Consider the following 19,476-nt stretch of genomic DNA (forward strand, 5'->3'; position numbering starts at 1 on the left):
TCTATAGATGGCTTTTGATAGAATGGACAATTTTACAATGTTGTCTTCCTATCCACGAGCAAGATATGTTTTTCCAATTACGTAGGTCCCTTTTGTTTTTTTTGCAGTAGTACCTTGTAGTTTTCTTGGTATAGCTCTTTTACATTTTTGGTAAGGTTTATTCCTAAGTATTTTATCTTCTTGGGGGCTGCTGTGAATGGTATTCATTTGATGATTTCCTCTTCAATGTTCTTTTTGTTGATATAGAGGAATCCAACTGATTTTGTGTGTTTGTATTGTAATCTGAAACTTTGCTGAACCCTTCTATTAGTTTTCTTGAGGATTCCTCAGGGTTTTCTGTGTATAAGATAATGTCTTTGGAAATAGAGATAATTTTATTTCTTCCTTACCAATCTGGATGCCCTTTATTTCTTTGTCTAGCCCAGTTGCTCTGGCTAGGACCTCTAGCACAATGCTGAGTAAGAGCAGTGATAAAGGGGATCCTTGTCTGTTTCCCGTTCTCAAGGGAAATGCTTTCAGGCTCTCTCCATTTAGGATGATGCTGGGTATTGGCTTTGTATCAATACCCTTTATTATGTTGAGGAATTTTCCTTTTATTCCTATTTTGCTGAGAGTTTTTATCATGAGTGGGTGTTGGACTTTGTCAAATGCCTTTTCTGTATCAATTGATAAAATTATGTGGTTCTTGTCCTTTTTTTATGTGGTGGATTACGTTAATTGTTTTTCTAATATTGAACCAACCTTGCATACCTGGTATAAATCCTACTTGGTGATGGTGGATTATTTTTTTGATATGTTGTTGAATTCTACTGGCTCGAATTTTGTTGAGGATTTTTGCATCTATGTTCATGAGGGATATAGGTCTGTAATTTTCTTTTTTTGTGTTGTCTTTAGCTGGTTTTGGTATCAGGGTTATGCTGGCTTCATAGAAGGAGTTAGGTAGTATTCCGTCCTTTTCTATGCTTTGAAATACCTTCAGTAGTAGTGGTAAGTCTTCCCTGAAAGTTTGGTAGAACTTTGCAGTGAAGCCATCAGGGCCAGGGCTTTTTTTTGTTGGGAGTGTTTTGATTACCTTTTCAATCTCTTTTTTTGTTATGGGTCTATTTAGTTGTTCTACTTCAGTTTGTGTTAGTTTAGGTAGGTAGTGTGTTTCTAGGAATTCATCCATTTTTTCTAGGTTTTCAAATTTGTTAGAATACAATTTTTTGTAGTAATCTGATATGATTGTTTTAATTTCAGTTGGATCTGTTGTGATATGGCCCATCCCATTTCTTATTTGGATTATTGGTTTGTTTTCCTGTATTTCTTTAGTCAGTCTGGCTAATGGTTTATCAATTTTGTTCATTTTTTCAAAGAAGCAGTTTTTGGCCTTGTTAACTCTTTCAATTGTTTTTCTATTCTCTAATTCATTTAATTTTGCTGTAGTTTTTATTTTTTGCTTTCTTTTGGTGCCTGACAGTTCCTTTTGTTGCTCTCTTTCTCTTTGTTCAAGTTGTAGGGACAGTTCTTTCATTTTGGCTCTTCTTTAATATGTGTGCCTTTATTGATATAAATTGACCTCTGAGCACTGCTTTCACCATGTCCCAAAGGTTTTCATAGGAAGTGTTTTCAGTCTTGTTGAATTCTGTGAATTTCTTTATTCCCTCCTTAAGGTCTTCCATAACCCAGTCTTTTTTGAGCAGGGTATTGTGCAGTTTCCAAGCATTTGATTTCTTTTCCCTGGTTTTTCTGTTATTGATTTTTACTTTTATGGTCTTTTGTTCAGAGAAGATGTTTTATAATATTTCAATGTTTTGGGTTCTGCAAAGGCTTGTTTTATGACCTAATATGTGATCTATTCTAGAGAATGTTTCATGTGCACTAGAAAAGAAATTATAGTTTGCAGCTGTTGGGTGGAGTGTTCTGTATAAGTCTATGAAGTGAAGTTGTTTAATTGTAGCACTTAGATCTTCCGTGTCTCTATTGAGCTTCTTACTGCATTTCCTATCCTTCACCGAGAGTGTTGTGTTGAAGTCTCCTGCTATAATTGTGGAGGTGTCTATCTCACTTTTTAATTCTGTTAACATTTGTTTTATGAATGTTGCGGCCCTATCATTGGGTGCATAAATATTTAATACGGTTATATGTACCTGGTAAATTGTCCCTTTAATCTTTATGTAGTGTCCTTCTTTATCCTTTGTGGTGGATTTAATTTTAAAGTCTATTTTGTTGGAAATTAATATTGCCTCTCCTGCTCTTTTTTGATTGTTGTTTGCTTGATATATTTTTATCCATCCTTTCAGTTTTGGTTTATTTGTGTCTCTTAACTCTAAAGCGTGTCTCTTTTAGGAAGCATACAGACTGATCGTGTTTTTTTATCCAGTCTGCAACTTTCTGTCTCTTTATTGGTGAATTTAGTCCATTTACATTAAGTGTAATTATAGATAAGTATGAGTTTAGTGCTGTCATTTTGATGCCTGTTTTTGACAATTTCATTTTCCATTTACTTTTTTGTGCTGAGTTTTTCTTTGTAGAATGTGTGTTCCTCCTTTTTATAGTAGTTGAATTTATTTTGGTGAGTCGTTATGTTTATCTTGGTTTTTATTTTGAAGTATGGAATTGTTAGACCTTGTTGTGGTTACCTTAATATTTACCCTGGTTTGAGTAAGTAAAAACCTAAGTTGTTTCGCCCTGTATCGCCTTGGTTTCCTCTCCATATGTAATTTCTAAGCCTCCTGTATTTAGTCCCTCTTTTTTCACTATCGTAATCTTTTACATAATCACATCAATGATTCCCTGTTTTGAGTAATTTTTTTAATTAATCTTATTTTGTTTTTGTGATTTCCCTATCTGGGTTGATATCAGGATGTTTTGTTCTGTGACCTTGTGTTGTGTTGGTATCTGATATTATTGATTTTCTGACCAAAGAATTTCCTTCAGTAATTCTTGCAGTTTTGGTTTGGTTTTTGCAAATTCTCTAAGCTTGTGTTTATCTGTAAATATCTTAATTTCACCTTCATGTTTTAGAATTTTGCTGGATATATGATTGTTCGCTGACAGTTTTTCCTCTTTCAGTGCTCTATATATGTTATCCCATTGTCTTCTTGCCTGCATGGTTTCTGCCGAGTAGTGCAAACTTATTGATTCTCCTTTGTAGGTAACTTTTCGTTTATCCTTGGGTGCTTTTGAAATTTCTCTTTATCTTTGGTTTTGGCAGGTTTGATGATATGTCTTGGTGATTTTCTTTTGGGATCTGTTTTGTATGAGGTTCGATGAGCATCTTGGGTAGATATCTTTTCATCTTTCACAATGCCAGGGAATTTTTCTGCCATCAGATCTTCCACTGTTCTCTCTGTATTTTCTGTTATCCCTCCCTGTTCTGGAACTCCAATCACACGCAAATTACTCTTGATAGAGTCCCTCATGATTCTTAGGGTTTCTTCATAGTTTTAAATTCTATTTGATTTTTCTTCAACTATATTTGTGTCAATTGTCTTATCCTCCAGCTCCCCCACTCTTCATTCCAGTTCCTCGATTCTGCTCCTGTGACTTCCTATTGAGTTGTCTGATTCTGTGACTTTATTGTTAATCTTTTGGATTTCTGAATGCTGTCTCTCTATGGATTCTTACAGCTTATTAATTTTTTCACTATGTTGTTGAATAATCTTTTGGATATCTTTAACTGCTTTATCCGTGTATTCCTTGGTGTTTTCTGTAGATTGCCTTATTTCATTTGTGAGGTCATTCCTGATGTCTTGAAGAATTCTGTATATAATTTTTTTATATTCTACATTTGGCAATTCTAGGAATGTATCTACATCTGGGAATGATTTTGATTCTTTGATTTGGGGGTTTGTAGAAGCAATCATGGTCTGCTTCTTCATGTGATTTGATGTCGACTGCTGTCTCTGAGCCATCTATAAGATATTGTAATATTTTCTTTTATATTTGCTCACTGAGTCTTATCTTCTTATTTTGTTTTGTTACAATACACCCAGATGGGCTACTAGATTGTGGTATCGTGATTGATGTAGCTTTTGAATCACTTACGTCCTATTACCAGCTTGCCTGAGCTGTTACCAGGTATATAAGTGTATGAGTCCATTCACTATTCTTGAATAGAATCAGCTCAGGTGTCCTGATAGCTGGTCACCTAGTGTGTGGTGTAGGCTCTCACGTATTATCTTAGAGGAGTAGTGGTGATGGTTGTATGCACCAGTTTCTATTAGTGGCATGGGGTCACATTTCGAGGAGGGCAGGATGCTGACAGCCTTCCTTCAAGTGACAGTGAGGTAGGTGTGGCTCTATTCTCTAGAGCACTCTGGTGCGCGGGCTTTGCAGCTGTATCTTAGGCACCCAATGCTTGGGTAGGCGTCACTATTCTCAGACCCCTCTAGCAGGTGGCTAGGTGATGTGGGTGGAGTCTCAGCCCTCAGTTCGCTGGTGCGGATCAGCGAGGGCTCTGTTTAATAGGTAGAGAGGTATCTGACCTCCAAAACTTGCCTTTCCACTGCTGAGCTAAAACAATTATGGTCAGATCTCTATCAGAATTGCCTTTACATTGTAATAGCCACCTAGTTACCTGTAGGGTGAAAGCCAAAGACTATGGGTCTGTTAATGCCTGGATGGAGCTGATTCTGTATTGTTATTTCAGTTTAGGGAAGTCAGGGAAGGATTTTTTCTTTGATTGTTAAATGCTGCTTTTCTCAGGCCAGGAGAATGGGTTAGAAAAGAAAGAAGAAAAAAAATCCAGCAGTGCACTTCACTCTCTGGCACAGAGAATTCCAATGTTAATGAAGCTGGCTGGGGCAATGAGGGGTGGAATCAGATATATAGAAGAGAGTAGCCTGGCAAAATATAGAAAGTTACTTATGTTGTTTGGTGAGGACTGTTTTTTCTGAGATTCCAGAGCATTGTGTCGCTCGTGTGTGGTGGCTGGATCCCTGCTGAGACTGTCCCAGAGGGTTAGGGCTGCGTCCATGCTCACACCGTCTCAGGAATCCACAATTGGCTCCCCCACACTTAGTCCAAAGCCCAGCACCAGGGTTTCCTTTCTGGGACTCTGCACTCCAGGCTCCAAAACCAGTCGCTGCTTCCCTATAGTTTTTCGTTTCCCTGTCAGCCGCGTCTGTGTGGAGCCTGTGTGTGCTGCCTGGGTCCCCTCTGAGGTTGGTCCTGAGGGTTGGGCCTATATCTGTTCTTCCCTGTCTCAGTAAGCCACAATCAGCCCCACCACTCTGACACCAGGAAACCGCGAGGGCTCAAGGCTGTGGCGTGGGACACTGGCTCTGGAAGCGGTCCCTGCTGCAGCGTGGCTTTTCACTCCCCCGTCACTCAGGTCAACTCCTTAGTTCTGTGTTTGATGGTCAGGGTTTGTAGATTGTCCTTTATGTAATCAGTTCACTTGTTTTTTCGAGTCTTTGTTTCAAGAGGGATAAGCGGAATCTTCTACCTAGTCAGCCATCTTGGTCCTGCCCCCGTGTCTGCCTCTTTATGTGATTTGATATTGACTGTTGTCTCTGAGCCATCTATAAGTTATTGTATTAGTTTATTTTATGCTTGCTTTTTGTATCCTAGCTTCTTGCTTTGTTTAGTTTTGGTATACCCAAATAAGCTGCTTGAGTGCACTAGGTTGATTACTTTCACCTTTGAAGCTCTAATATACTATCACCAGATGGCTAGCACTGTTACCAGGCATATGAGCCTAGGAGTTCATTTACTTTTCTTGTATGGATTCAACTCAGGTGCCCAGGTAGTTGTTCATAAAGTGTGTGGTACAGGCTCTGTCCTACAGTCTTAGAGGGGCAGGGGTTATTGGTGTAGGCAGAAGTATCTGGCTGCAGTAGGGGGTCAGAGTCTGATCAAGGCAGGGGGCTGACAGCTGTGCTCTGAGTGTCTGTGAGGAAAGTGCATCCCTGTTCTGTAGAGCACACGGGTGGGTTCTGCAGAAGGGCGATGGGCACCCAATGCTTTTGGTTGTAAGTTCTGGGCGGTACTACTTATCCTTGGAGCCCTGTCACAGGTGGCTAGGTATTGTGGGTGGAGCCACCAGTCCTTAGGCCCCTGATGTGGGTAGGTGAAGACCCTGTTTAATAGGCAAAGCAGTGTCAAACATCAAACACCCATCTTTCCACCGTCCACCTGAAACAGTTGCAGTCTGGCAACAAGGGCCTATTCTCCTGAAATGGGCCCACAGAGGTCCGTGCTGGGGTGAAAGGTATTCAAAGCCCATGGACTGTTTGTGCCTGAACAAGAGCTGCTTCTGTCCTGAGCTCCCCAGCTTAATTGAGCTGGCAGATTATCTTTCCCCCAGTTGCGAACTTATACCTTCTTCAAGGATGGAAAAATGGCTCAGAGTGGTACCAGGGCCTATCTCAGGCCCAGGGAAGTTGACAGCCACTGAAGCCGGCTTGGGGGCTGGGGGCGTGGTAAAATAAACACAAGTAATTAGCTTTTGCCGAGAGTGCTGTTCTTCTCTTGTTCTGGAGGTGTGAGTGGTCTGTGCAACTAGCTGTCTTTCCGTGAGCGAAGCGTCTCTGTAACGCTACTGCCAGCCCCACTGCAGTCGCTCCAGGGAATGGTGCCTGAGGGTTCCTGGCTATTCAGGTCCAGTAACTCCTCTCCACTTCTGAATAGTCTCTCCCTCCCCCTGCCGCTGAGTCCATTTTCTAACTTTACCTTTGGTGTTCAGGGCTCCTAGCTTGTCATAAATATAATCGCTTCACTTGTTTTTTCTGGTCTTTTTTTGTAAGAGGGATCACTGGTGGCGTCTCAATACTCAAAACTTCATCATTTCTTCCTTTCACTTTAGCTACTCGACATTCAAGAGCAACGTTCAGAGTCTCTTCCGACATCCGTTTTGGTCTTTTCTTTCTTTCCTGTCTTTTAAAGGATCTCTTGCTTTCTTCATGTGTGATGTCCTTGATGTCATTCCACAGCTCGTCTGGTCTTCAGTCGTTAGTGTTCAACACGTAAAATGTGTTCTTGAGGTGGTCTCTAAATACAGGTGAGATATACTCAAGGTCATATTTTGGCCCCTTTTGACTTATTCTAATTTTCTTCAGTTTCAACTTGAACTCCCATATGAGCAATTGACAGTCTGTTTCACAATCGATCCCTGGCCTTGTTCTGACTGATGATATGAGGTTTCCCATCTTCTCTTTCCACAGATGTAGTCAGTTTGATTCCTGTGTATTCCATCTGGTAAAGTCCACGCGTATAGCTGCCGTTTATGTTGTTGAAAAAAAATATTTGCAGTGGATGAGTCACTGGTCTTGCAGAATTCTTTCATGAGATTTCTGGCGTCATTTATTTCAGCGATGCTGTATTTTCCAACTACTTTTCCTTCTTTGTTTCCAACTTTAACATTCTAATGACCAGTAATTATCAATGCATCTTGATTGCATGTTTGATCAATTTCAGGCTGCAGAAGTTGTTTAAAATCTTCAATTTCTTTATCTTTGGCATTAGTGGTTGGTGCATCAATTTGAATAGTCGTATAAACTAGTCTTCCTTGTAAGTGTATGGATTTTAGCCTATTAGTGACAACATTGTACTTCAGGCTAGATCTTGAAATGTTCTCTTTGATGATATGTAACGTCATTCTTTTGACTCTAGTGGAATATCCATGTTTGTAAGACTGCTCACAGACTGTTTCACCAGAGAGTTTTCTGGTACTGCAACATCTACCACTAATCTCTGTGATCCCTGTGAATTGGCAAAATAAGAATAGTGCTATAGATTTCTTCCAAATACAGAAAACATAAGTATGAAAATGTTCTTGCTATTGATTATGTTCTTTACCAATCTGTTTGTATGGGATTTTTGGTACTTCACTTGAAAAATGAGTCCAAGGTACTGTGATGTGATTGTTTACTTTGTGTGGCCTTTCTAGCCATGGTCTTATAACATCCACCCTGGTGCTTGGGCAGGACTGTGTGATAGGGTAATTGTGGCTCACCAAGGGGATTGTTTATTTTCCCTTCAAAGAGAACCAGTTCCAGAGCAAAGAGGAGGATTCAACTCCCATCAAGGAAGAACAGCCAAGAGCCGAGCGTATATTATGGACCTGAGATCCCTGCACTGAGAAGCTCCTAGAAGCAGGAGAGTGAGATAGAGAGAGGAAGCTGTAACCCTGAAGATGGTAAGATGCCATGGCAGGAGAGACCGAGCAACAGGGACCTGGCTATAGGAGATGATGGCCCAGGGAGAAGGAAAGCTGAGTGCCTTTGGAGAGAGGCCGGCCCAAGGCCAGGCAGAGGCACGCCTATGAGCACAGGAGGGAAGAGGCTGTCCTGATAGAAGAACTGTATTCTGAGTGTCTTTGAGCCTGAGCTATAACTGTTACTTCCCTAATAAACCCCATAATCGTGAATATGGACTATGAGTTCTGTGTGGCCATTGCAATGAGTTATTGAACCCAGCAGAGAAGTAGGGAGTGCTGTGTGAGGGACAGTTGGTGTCAGAGTTAGTGAAGATGGTGGAGAGAGGATAGTTTTTCACCAATGCCTTCAATGCAGCTTCGATTTCTTCCTTTTATACCATCAGTTCTTGATCTTATGCTACCTCTTGAAATGGTTGAAAATTATCCAGTTCTACTGCAGTGGCTGTATTAATATCAGACAAATTATACTTCAGAAAAAGGAGTATTATTGGGAATAAGTAGGGACATAACATAATAAAGGTTCAATTCTCCAAAAAGATACAACACTCCTAAATGTGTACGTGTCTAACAACAGGGCTCCAAAATACAAAAACTAATAAATCTGAAAGGGGAAATGGACAAATACGCATTTATAACTGGTATCAGTACTTTTCTATCAATAATTAATAGAGCCCTGCTAGTTGAAGTCCAAAGCATCTGTATGAACCACTCATGGATGTCTATGTGTGTGTATGTGTGTATGTATGTATATAGTATAAAGAGAAGTAATACAGAAATAAACATAGATACATGTTGTAGTCCTTGGGAGGTACAAACGGTTAATGCATTCAGCTGCTAACCAAAATGTTGGAGGTTTGAGTCCACCCAGAGGCACTTTGGAAGAAAGGCTTGGTGATCTACTTTTGAAAAATTAGCCATTGAACTGACACACTTGTGTGTCAGTACTACTCTGACACACATGAGGGGAGGGGTCACCATGAGTCAGATCAGCTTGATAGCAATCGAATGATTTTTTTATGCATTCTGCCAATGTTTGTCTTTTAATTGGTATCTTAGGCTGGGTTCTCTAGAGAAACAAAACCAGTGAGGTGTATATATATATATTTATATATAAATAGCTTTATATCAAGAAAATGGCTCACGAGGCTGTAGAGGCTGGTAAGTCTCAAGTCCATGGGTCAGGCTTGTGGCTTCTCCTGACTCACATAGATGCAGGGACTGCAGAACTCAAGATCTGCAGGTCATACAACAGGTCTGTGGCTCACAGGCTGCAAAGGCTGACAGATCTCAAGATCGGCAGGTAAGCTGGCAGGCCGTGGCTCACAGACTGCGGAGGCTGGTGAATCCCAAAATTGGAAGGTAAGCTGAGAGTTCAAGTCCCAAAAACTTGAGATCAGATGAAGAGGAGCCAGCTGCAGGATTCCGAGTGAGCAAAAACTCAAGAGCCTTGCCAGAAAGTCCACCTATATTGGATGCAGTCCACACCCCCGAGGAAACTCCCTTACATCTGATTGGCTACTCACAGCAGATCCCATCATGGAGGTAATCACATTATATCACATCTCATCATGGAAATGATTGCATCGTTATACGACTGCTAAACTACATCATAACTGCCAAAGCACTGAGAATCATGGTCCAACAAAGTTGACACACAACTTTAATGATCCCAATTGTGAATTTAATCTATTTAAATTTAAAGCGATTAATGATAAGGAAGGACTTATGTCTTCTACTTTGTAGTAGGTCATATACGTATTTTGTTTCTCATTTTCTTCACTACCGTCCACTTTCGTGTTTGACTGATTTTTTTCAAGTGTACAATTTTGATCCTCTCCTTATTTCCTTTCCTTATATTTTTTAACTTCTTAGTGGTGATCATGAGGATTACAATTAATATCTTATGTTTATAACAATCTTCTTTTAATTAATACAAATTTAGCTTCAACAGTATACAACATTCTGCTTTTATTCAGCTCAGTTACCTCCCCTACTTACGTTGCTGTTACAAAAATTGCATCTTTATACATTGTGTGTCCATTAAGAGAGATGTATAAGTATTTTTATGCATTTGTGCTTTAAATCATATATGAGAAAAAGAGAGGCGTGATATAAAAATATTACTGACTTTGTTTTATCTAAGTAGTTACCTTTACAGAGTCTTCGTTTCTTTTTATGGCTTCAAGTTACTGTCTAGTGTCCTTCCGTGCCAGCCAGGATGATTCCCTGTAGCATTTCTCATAAGGCAGTTCTGCTGCTAACATACTCCCTCAGGTTTTGTGTATCTGGGCATGTCTTAATTTCACCTTCATTTTTGAAAGATAGTTTTGCTAGATATTGACATCTTGGTTCATAGTTTTGTTTCTGTATTTTTTTTCCAGTACCTTAAATACATCATTCGACTATTTTCTTGTCTCAATGGTTTCTGATGAAAAATCAACAGTTAAACTTGTTGAGACTCTCTTGTACATTAAAAAAAAAATTTTTTTTGTACATTAGGGGTCACTTATCTGTCGCTGCTTTCAAGTTTCTATCTTCGTCTTTTGACATTTTGATTATGTCTGTCTGTGGATATCTATGTATTTACTGTCCTTTGAGTTTATTGAGCTTCTTGGATATCTAGATGACATTTGGGAAACTTCCAGTCATTACATTTTTAAATATTCTTTCTGTCCTTTCATCTTTCTTTCCTTTCTGGGACTCCTTAATGAGTATGTTGGTATGCTTGATGTTGTCCCGCAGGTCCCTTAGGCTCTGTTCATTTTCTTCATTCTTTTTCCTTTATGCTCCTCAGTTAGAACAATTTCAGTTGTGCTTTTTCAAGTTTACATTTTCCTGCTTTCTTGCTCAAATCTGCTGTTGAGCTCCTCTAATGAAATTTTTATTTCAGCTATTCAACTTTTCAGCTCTATAATTTCTATTTGGTTCTTTTGTATAATATTTCTTTATTAATGTTTTCTACTTGTTCATACATTCTTCTCTTGGTTTCCTTTTTTTGTGTGTGTGTCTATGGTTTGTTTAGCTCTTTGAGGAAATTTAAGACAATTGGTTTAAAATCTTTGTCTAGTAATCCCAATATCTGTGTTTCCTTAGGGATGCTTTCTGTTCATTTCTCTTCTTTCTTTCTTCTTAACAAATGAACCATCCTTTTCTTTTTTCTTTTTATGACTTAGAATAGTGTGTTGCAAACTGGATATCTTAAATATTATAATGTAACTCTGGAAATCAGATTCCCTCCTGTCATTAGGGTTTGCTTTTTTTTTTTTTTTTTAATTGTTGAGGGCCAGTCATCCATTTGCTTAGTGATGTTTCCAAACTATTTCTGCAGAGATTGTATGTCTTCTCATGTGTGGACACTGAAGTTCTGTTCTGTTATCTCAGCAGTCAGTTCATGACCTGACAGTGCTTTCTTTAAACGCTTGTAGCCAAAAAGAAAAAGTAACATTATCCCAGTCTTTGCAGATTGGCTCTGAACTGGCGCGTTCTTTCAATGCTAAGCAAGAGTGCCTAAAACTCTGCCCTAGCCTTCACTTCCTGCCCCCATGGAGCCCAAAGATCAGCCAGAGGTGCAAGCCTAAAGCTTTGTCAGGATCTTTATGAGCATATCTTCATCCTTAGGCAAGAACATTGCACTTCAGATTCCTCAGTATATATGGTAGCCCTTCAAAGCCCTTAAACCACCAACCATTGTCCTCTCAGCCCTTTTTCCAAGCTTTTGGATGTCTCTGCTGTTTTCTCTGTCCTTCATCCTTTGACCCTGGAGGTAGGACCAATTCTTTTTAGCTTCGTACTTCTGAGTTTCCATCACATTATACATTTTTTCTTGTGTGCTGTTGAGTCAATTCTGACTCATAGTGAATATAGGATGGAGTAGAACTTCTCCAAAGGTTTCTAAGGCTGTAATCTTTATGGAAGGGAACGGTCATATCTTTCTCCTGTGGAGTAGTTGGTGGATCAAATCAAAAGGTTTAACAGCTGAGTGCTTAACCACTGCACTACTGGGGCTCCTTTTGACATCATGCATCATAATAGATTTTTAACACACCCCTCAGAAACATAGAAGTCCATAAATTATCAAGGATACAGAAGATTTAACATGTAAAAAAATACCAAATTGATATATGTGTATGTGTGTGTATTATCTAACCATGAAAGAATATACATTCATCTCATGCACATACATAGTGTGTATAAAAATTAACTGTATACTGTGTTATAAAGCAAGTCTCAACAAATTTCAAGAGTCTGCAATAACATAGAGGATACTATGTAAGTACACCATAATTAAAAAAAAAAACCATCTTAGAAAATGAAAATACAAAATCTCCATTTTTTTTTATGTAAGTACACCATAATTAAAAAAAAAAAAAAACATCTTAGAAAATGAAAATACAAAATCTCCATGTGCTCGGATATTTTAAAATACTATGAGTCAAAAAAGACATCATAATGAAAATTAGAATACATTTTGAAGTGAACAATTATGAACATAGTGCATATAAAAATTTGTGCAGTACAGACAATATAATATAGGAAACTTATAGCCTTAAAAATATAATTGGAAAGAACAAATCTTGAAAAATAAGTGAGTTAAACATCCATTCAAAATGTTGGGAAAAAACCAGAAACGAACATTCATAGGAATTTTTGTTTCTATTAATGATTGAATACATGCAACAGACGATCAACAAAGACTAAAGTTGATTCTTAGAAAATGCTAGTAAAATTGACAAACTTTAGGCAAGATTGATCAAGTGAAAAAGAATGAAGATATAAAAAACGAATATCAGGAATTAGAAAGAAAATGACTACAGATCTTGCAGAACATAAAGATAATGTGAGAATGTTATGAACCGTATTAGCCAATAAATTTGCAAATTTAGGTAAAGTAGGCAAACGTATCATACCATGTAAGTTAATAACAACGATTCAAGAAGAAACAGGAAGCAAAAGTAATTCCACAACTGTTAATAGAATTGAATTAGAGCTCAAACTATTCTCAAAAAGAAAACTTCATATCAGATGGCTTTTCCTGCAAATTCTGCCAAATATTCAAGAAATATTTCACAAATTCTTCAATATAAAATGAAATATATACCCAAACTCATTTTATAAAGCTTGTAGAATGAATATTGATACCAAAACCTGACAAGAGAAGCAGAAGATGGGAAAATTACAGGCCAATGTCACTGATGAACATAGATGCAAAATATAAAAATAAATAGGCAAAACAAATCCAGCAATACTCTAAAGAAGAATATATTATGACCAAGTTGGGTCTATCCCAAGAATTCAAGGTTAGTTTAACATTCGAAAATGAATCAGTATAATTTGCCATATGTACAGGAAAAATAAATGTGATTATATTAATAGGTGTAATAAAATAAGTATTTGATAACCTTCAGCATCCACTCATGTTTTTTAAAAGAACGTCTAGCATGCCATGAGACCAGAAGAACCAGAAGGTTCCCGGCTGCTGTCGCTGAACATTTTGATCAAAGAGTCCATAGAAAAGCCCTGATCAAAAGGGGGAAAATGCAGAACAGAATTTCAAATGAACCCTAGACTTTTTGGAGCCACTGAGGGTGAATGAACTCCTGAAACTATTGCCGTGAGATAATCTTTAAACATTACACCAAAAGCATTCCCTTGAATCATCTTAAAACCGAAGTATGAAAAAGAAAAAACCAAACTGTTGCTGTTGATTCCAACTCAGAGACTCTGTAAGACAGAATAGCACTGCCCCATAGAGTTTCCAAGCTGCAGGTGGTGGATTCAAACTGCTCTTCTTTTGCTTGGCTACCGTATCACTTAACCACTGTGCCATGAGGGCTCCAGAACATTAGCTTACTTAACTAATAAAAATGGTCTACCTTGAGCATATGCTCTTTTAAGAACTGTCTACATGGCATCAGATTGACAACAGCTACTGAAAAGATTAGATAGGAACCTTAAGGAGCAGTGGGTTTATGTTAATGACAGAGGAACAACTCAGAAAAGGAGGGTAAGAATGGTTGCACAACTTCAAGAATGTAGCCAGTGTTATTAAATTGTACAGGTAGAAACTGTTGAGTTGGTGTATGTTTTGCTGCATATATTCTCAACCAGAAAAAATACAGGTAATAATTAACAAAAAATGTCAAGGAGAGCTAAATATTTTGAAAATAAGACAGAGTTGCATGTGAGGGAATGAGTGGGGTGAGCTGTTTTAGATTAATAGTAAAGGCTTCTGGGAGCAGGATATTTGAGGAGATAACTGACCTATATCAAAGGAGAGAATAGCTGTATGAAGTTCTGAAGGGAGGGATATTGCCAATAAAGGAAAGAGTTGTTTCTGAGGCCCTTAAATAACCAAGTGTTTTGGCACGTTTGAGGAAGCTCAGGAAAGAAGTCATGGCTAGTGTGGAGTGAACCGAGGGAAGACTGTTAGGAAATGAGGTTAGTATGGTGAGCAAGCCCCGCATCATGAAAGACCATGGGAAGGATTTGGGAATTTTTCCTAATTGCCATGAGAAGCCACTGAAATGATGCTGTTATGTAGATTGTAAGAGGGAAGATCGGTGCATGGAGTCCAGTTTTAACCAAGAGATGATGGTGGATGTAAGGTGGAGGTAGTGAGAAGTGGATAGAGTCAGGATTTATGTTAAGGTAGTGCCAAGAGTCCAGAATATGTCAATGGATTGGATGCAAGATTTGAATAAAGGAGAGAAATCAAGGATGATTTCTAGGTTTTTGTCCTGAACGACCCAGAGGATAGTGAGAACATTTGCTGAGATAAGGAAGACTGGGAGGTAGATAAGACACTTGGACGAAGAATTTTGTTTGAACCACATTAAGTTTGAGATGCCTAGTAGACATTCAAGGGGAGATGTGAGGTCAGCCATTGGTGAAGGAACAGGGCAGAGTATGTAAATGAGGGTATCCTAGGGCTCAGGTGGAATTGACTGCCATGAATTGGCTCAGATAACCTAGACAGTGAGAAGTGATGAGTGACGTTACTTAAACAGGGCATGGAAATCAATGAAAAAGGTGTGGGAATGGGAGGGAAGCTAAGGTAGAGAAGTTTCTCTCTCCCTAAACCTGATTAGCTGGATTTGAAGACATCATAAGTTCCTGTATGAGAAATATCCAGCAAATTACCAGTTGATTTAATAAATTGATAACAAAGTCCATCTTTCAGCCAAAGATTGAAAAGCAAACAAACCAATTGTCATCCAGTGAATTCTAACTCTTAGCAACCCTATAGGACGGAGTAGAACTACCCCATACGGTTTCTAAGGAGCAGCTGATGAATTCAAACTGCAGACCTTTTGGTTAGCAGCTGAGCTCTTACCCACTGCACCACCAGGACTCAGACCAAGAATAACACATGTGAGGAACTTACTCCTTAGTTCAATCAAGTATGTAGAAATTGAAATTTGTAATTTTGGAGATTCCCCTCTTTTTTTTTCGAAATGGGGGGCATTGAGATGGAGGATTTTCCTATGCCCACCATCCTAAGGGATTTAATTAACCCATAGTTGAGACATTGTAAACATTTGAAGAAATTATTACCTTTGAGAAATTTGAGGGTGAGTAGGCATATCACCTGGCTCCTCTTAAACTCCTTTTAAAAACCTGACTTGAAGACTCACCTGCCTTTTTGAATAAGTGCCAGCTTGAATAGGCAGGGTTCAGGGAATTGCCAACCAAAGGTATGGTTTCTCCAGAGGCCTCCAAGGGGTGTAAAAGAAGAGCGGAGCCAGACCCCGTGCTTGGGACACACCCTTGGTAGGAAATATTTGAGTGTGTGTGTGGTGAGGGAGCACTGGGTGTGGGAGAGTGGGGTGGGTGGGTAATAGGGAAATGCCTGGTTTTTTTTAAGAAACAGTTTTTTACTTTTTTTTTTTTTTTAATTACAATGAACAGTTCAGTGGAGACACATTCCTTATCTGCAGGGGCTAGTGGAAGTGCTGACAGCTGAGAATGTAGCCTGCTCCCCAAGTGCCAGTTGGCATTTTGGAGAGAAAACTTGATGTTTGGAGCACTGACTGGCCCTGCCTTTTCTAAATAATTAAGGGTGGTGGGGTGGTGGTAAGAGAAAGAGGATGGTCTATGAACACTGACCCTGGAAAATTAACCCGAGTGTGTGGGTTGTGGATAGCAGGAAAAGAACATCACCCGCAAATGACAGCAGTGCCTTTATTTATTTATTTATGCTTCTTTTTAGTTCTGAGTTGTTTTTAAGCCAGAAATTAATGGGGCCACCATGAGTTTTCAGAGAATGAGTTTTACAAAAATCTAAGTGTTTTAAATATTGCAAGGATTTACTTATATACGCTGTATATGAGAAAAGTCCTTCCAGTTATAGGGAGGAGAAAGAAAGTATATTCAGGAATTAAATTTTCACAGTTCTCTGAATTCTTATATTTCTCCTGTTGTCCATTTTTCTTTTTTTGTCCTTCATCCACCCCTTCCACCTTGACCCACTGTCTTCATCATCTAGTGCTGCCATAACAGAAATACCATGAGTGGATGGCTTTAACCAAGAGAAATTTAATATCTCACATTAAAGTAGGCTAATAGTCCACATTCAAGGCATCAGCTCTAGGGGAAAGCTTTCTCTCTCTTTCGGCTCTGGAAGAAGGTCCTTGTCCTTAGCCTTCCCATGGTCAAGGACCTTCTCAGGTGCAGGGACCTTGGGTCCAGAGGACGTGCTCTGCTCCTGGTGTTGCTTTCTTGATAGTCTGAGGCCCCCAACTCTCTGCTTGCTTCCCTTTCGTTTTATCTCTGGAGAGATAAAAGGTGGTGCAGGCCACACCCCAGGGAAAGGTGACCTGAGTGAGGGTGGTGTTACAATCCCACCCTAATCCTCTTACAGTAAAATTACAATCACAAAATGGAGGACAACTACACAATAGTGGGAATCATGGCCTAACCAAGTTGAGACACACATTTTTTAGGGTCATAATTCAATCCATGACACCCACCAAACCAAACTTGTCACCATCAAGTTGATTCCAACTCATAGAGACCCTAGTTGATTTGAACTCATAGAGACCCTATAGCATAGAATAGAACTATTCCATAGAGTTTCCAAGGACTAGTTGGTGGATTCGAACTGCTGACCTTTTGGTTAGCAGCTGAGCTCTTAACCACTATGCCACCAGAGCTCCTCTTGATCCACAGTCCACCCTAATTCACCACTGTGTTAGAAACTAAGGTTTTGCTACTCTGAAATAAGAACCTTTTACTATACTTTTGTGTTAGTGGTTGCTTTTGGTACGTCTTTAAGCACTGAACAGTTACCTCATACCCGTTAAAAACCCATTGCCACTGCGTCTATTCCAACTCATAGCGGCCCTATAGGGCAGAGCAGAACTGTGCCATAGACTTTCCAAGGAGCGCCTGGTGGATTTGAACTGATGACCTTTTGGTTAGCAGCCGTAGCTCTTAAACAGTACACCACCAGCGTGGGAGGGGTTTAATTGATAACATGACGTCTGGGCTCCAAGGGAGATGGAATGGATGTGCAGGAGAAGGGCATGCAGAGTCTGCCTGTATAGTCCCCAGAACTCTGTTCAAGATCATAACACACCTCAGTAATCACTTGAATCTAAACATACAACTTTAACAGTTGATGTAAATGACTTTACACATGAATTTTGGAACTCAACTCTTTTTCAATGGAAGTTCCTTCAACCTAGCCATTTGTTTGTATTCCCTTAATAATTATGAAAGCTAAAAATTATTGTGTTCATTCTGTGTGTAAGGCCTTTTTCTAAGTGCCTTGTGTGTTTTATTTAACCTGCGTAACAACCTTTTGCATAAGACCCATTTTAGAAATGGGAAACTGAGGCAGTGAGAGGTAAAGTAACGTGCCCAGATCACCCAGCTGATAAATTGAGTTAGGATTTAAACCCAGGCAGTTTGTTTCAGAATTTGCTTATGTAATCACTGTACATGACAGCAGTGAGCCCTAGTGGCTCTGTGGTTAAAGAACTTGGCTGCTAACTGAAAGGTCAGTGGTTCGAACCCACCAGCCTCTCTGTAGGAGACAGATGTGGCAGTCTGCTTCAGTGAAAACCCTATGGGGCAGTTTTACTCTGTCCTTTGGGGTCACTGTGAGTTAGAATCGACTTGATGACAGTGGGTTTTGGCACATAATACTAATGTGCAGTGTATTCTGTATGCCGTGTATATGTTCAGAAACTAATTTTCCGAACATTTATGCCATATATAGATTACCAATCCAGTTGCCGTTGAGGAGATTTTCACTCATGACGACCCCGTGAGTTTTCAGAGTAGGACTGCCCTCCATACGGTTTTCAATAGCTGTGACTATTTGGAGGTAGATTGCCAGGCCTTTCTTCCAAGGCAACTCTGAGTGTATTTAAACTGCCAACCTTTCAGTTAGTAGCTGAGCACTTAACTCTTTGTGCCACCTAATACATATATATACTAGGAGGTTTTCCTCCTTATTTGTACTTTAACGTTTTTTAGACTCTTACGAATACTTGTTCCTGGCAGTGAACTAGATGCTAAAGAACAGAATAGGCACATGTAACCCTCTCTCACCTTCTCCCTCCCCTCTTCCACAGAGATGAAATGAAAAGGAATTAATGAAGACAGATCACTGGATTAGGGCCCATACTCCGGGCTATAACAGCATGGGGAGTTTCTCCTGTCACTTCAGTTCTTGTTCAGGAATTGGTACCTGCTTTTTGTGAATCACAAAGACCAGTGCTGTATATCAAGCCATTTAGATTTGGGGTATGGAGCAGTGATGTAAAAAAATTAAATTTTATTTTCAGAGATTTTTTCTATTAATTGTTTACATTTATTTTAATCGTGTATTCTAAAACCCCTACAAAAAGGCATGAAATAATTGTTTAAATTTTAATTCATATGGGTCAAAATGTATGTTAAACTACCTATCGTCACCTTCACAGTTGTCGTTATGTTTGAGCCAATTGTTGTGGCCACTTGTTACCAAGTATGACCTGCTTCTCCAGGGACTGATCTCTCCTGACAACATGTCCAAAATATGTGGGATGAAGCCTCGTCATTCTTGCTTCTAAGGAATATTCTGGCTGTACTTCTTTCAAGACAGATTTGTTCATTCTTTTGGCAGTCCGTGGTATATTCAATATTCTTTGCAAACACCGTAATTCAATGCCTTCAATTTTTCTTTGGTCTTCCTTATTCATTGCCCACCTTTCGTGTGCGTATGAGACGACTGAAAGCACCGTGGCTTGAGTCAGGCACACATTAGTTTTCAAGGTGACATCTGTACTTTTGAACACTTTAAGAGGCCTCTGGCAGCAGATTTGCCCAATGCAATGTGTCGTTTG

The 19,476-nt window shown here is 39.2% G+C and overlaps 1 long non-coding RNA gene across 9 annotated transcripts in view; it reads left to right on the forward strand.

Moving 5' to 3' along the window:
- Positions 1-19,476, forward strand: part of LOC135229951 (uncharacterized) — a 200,155-nt gene that overhangs the window by 116,767 nt on the left and 63,912 nt on the right. For all 9 annotated transcript variants that reach the window (XR_010320620.1, XR_010320623.1, XR_010320619.1 and 6 more), the window contains one exon: positions 7,969-8,122. This is a non-coding gene — a long non-coding RNA (uncharacterized LOC135229951). The remainder of the gene's footprint in view (positions 1-7,968; positions 8,123-19,476) is intronic.

This window comes from Loxodonta africana, unplaced genomic scaffold, assembly GCF_030014295.1.
Source record: "Loxodonta africana isolate mLoxAfr1 unplaced genomic scaffold, mLoxAfr1.hap2 scaffold_67, whole genome shotgun sequence".
In the NCBI taxonomy this organism is placed as follows: domain Eukaryota; kingdom Metazoa; phylum Chordata; class Mammalia; order Proboscidea; family Elephantidae; genus Loxodonta; species Loxodonta africana.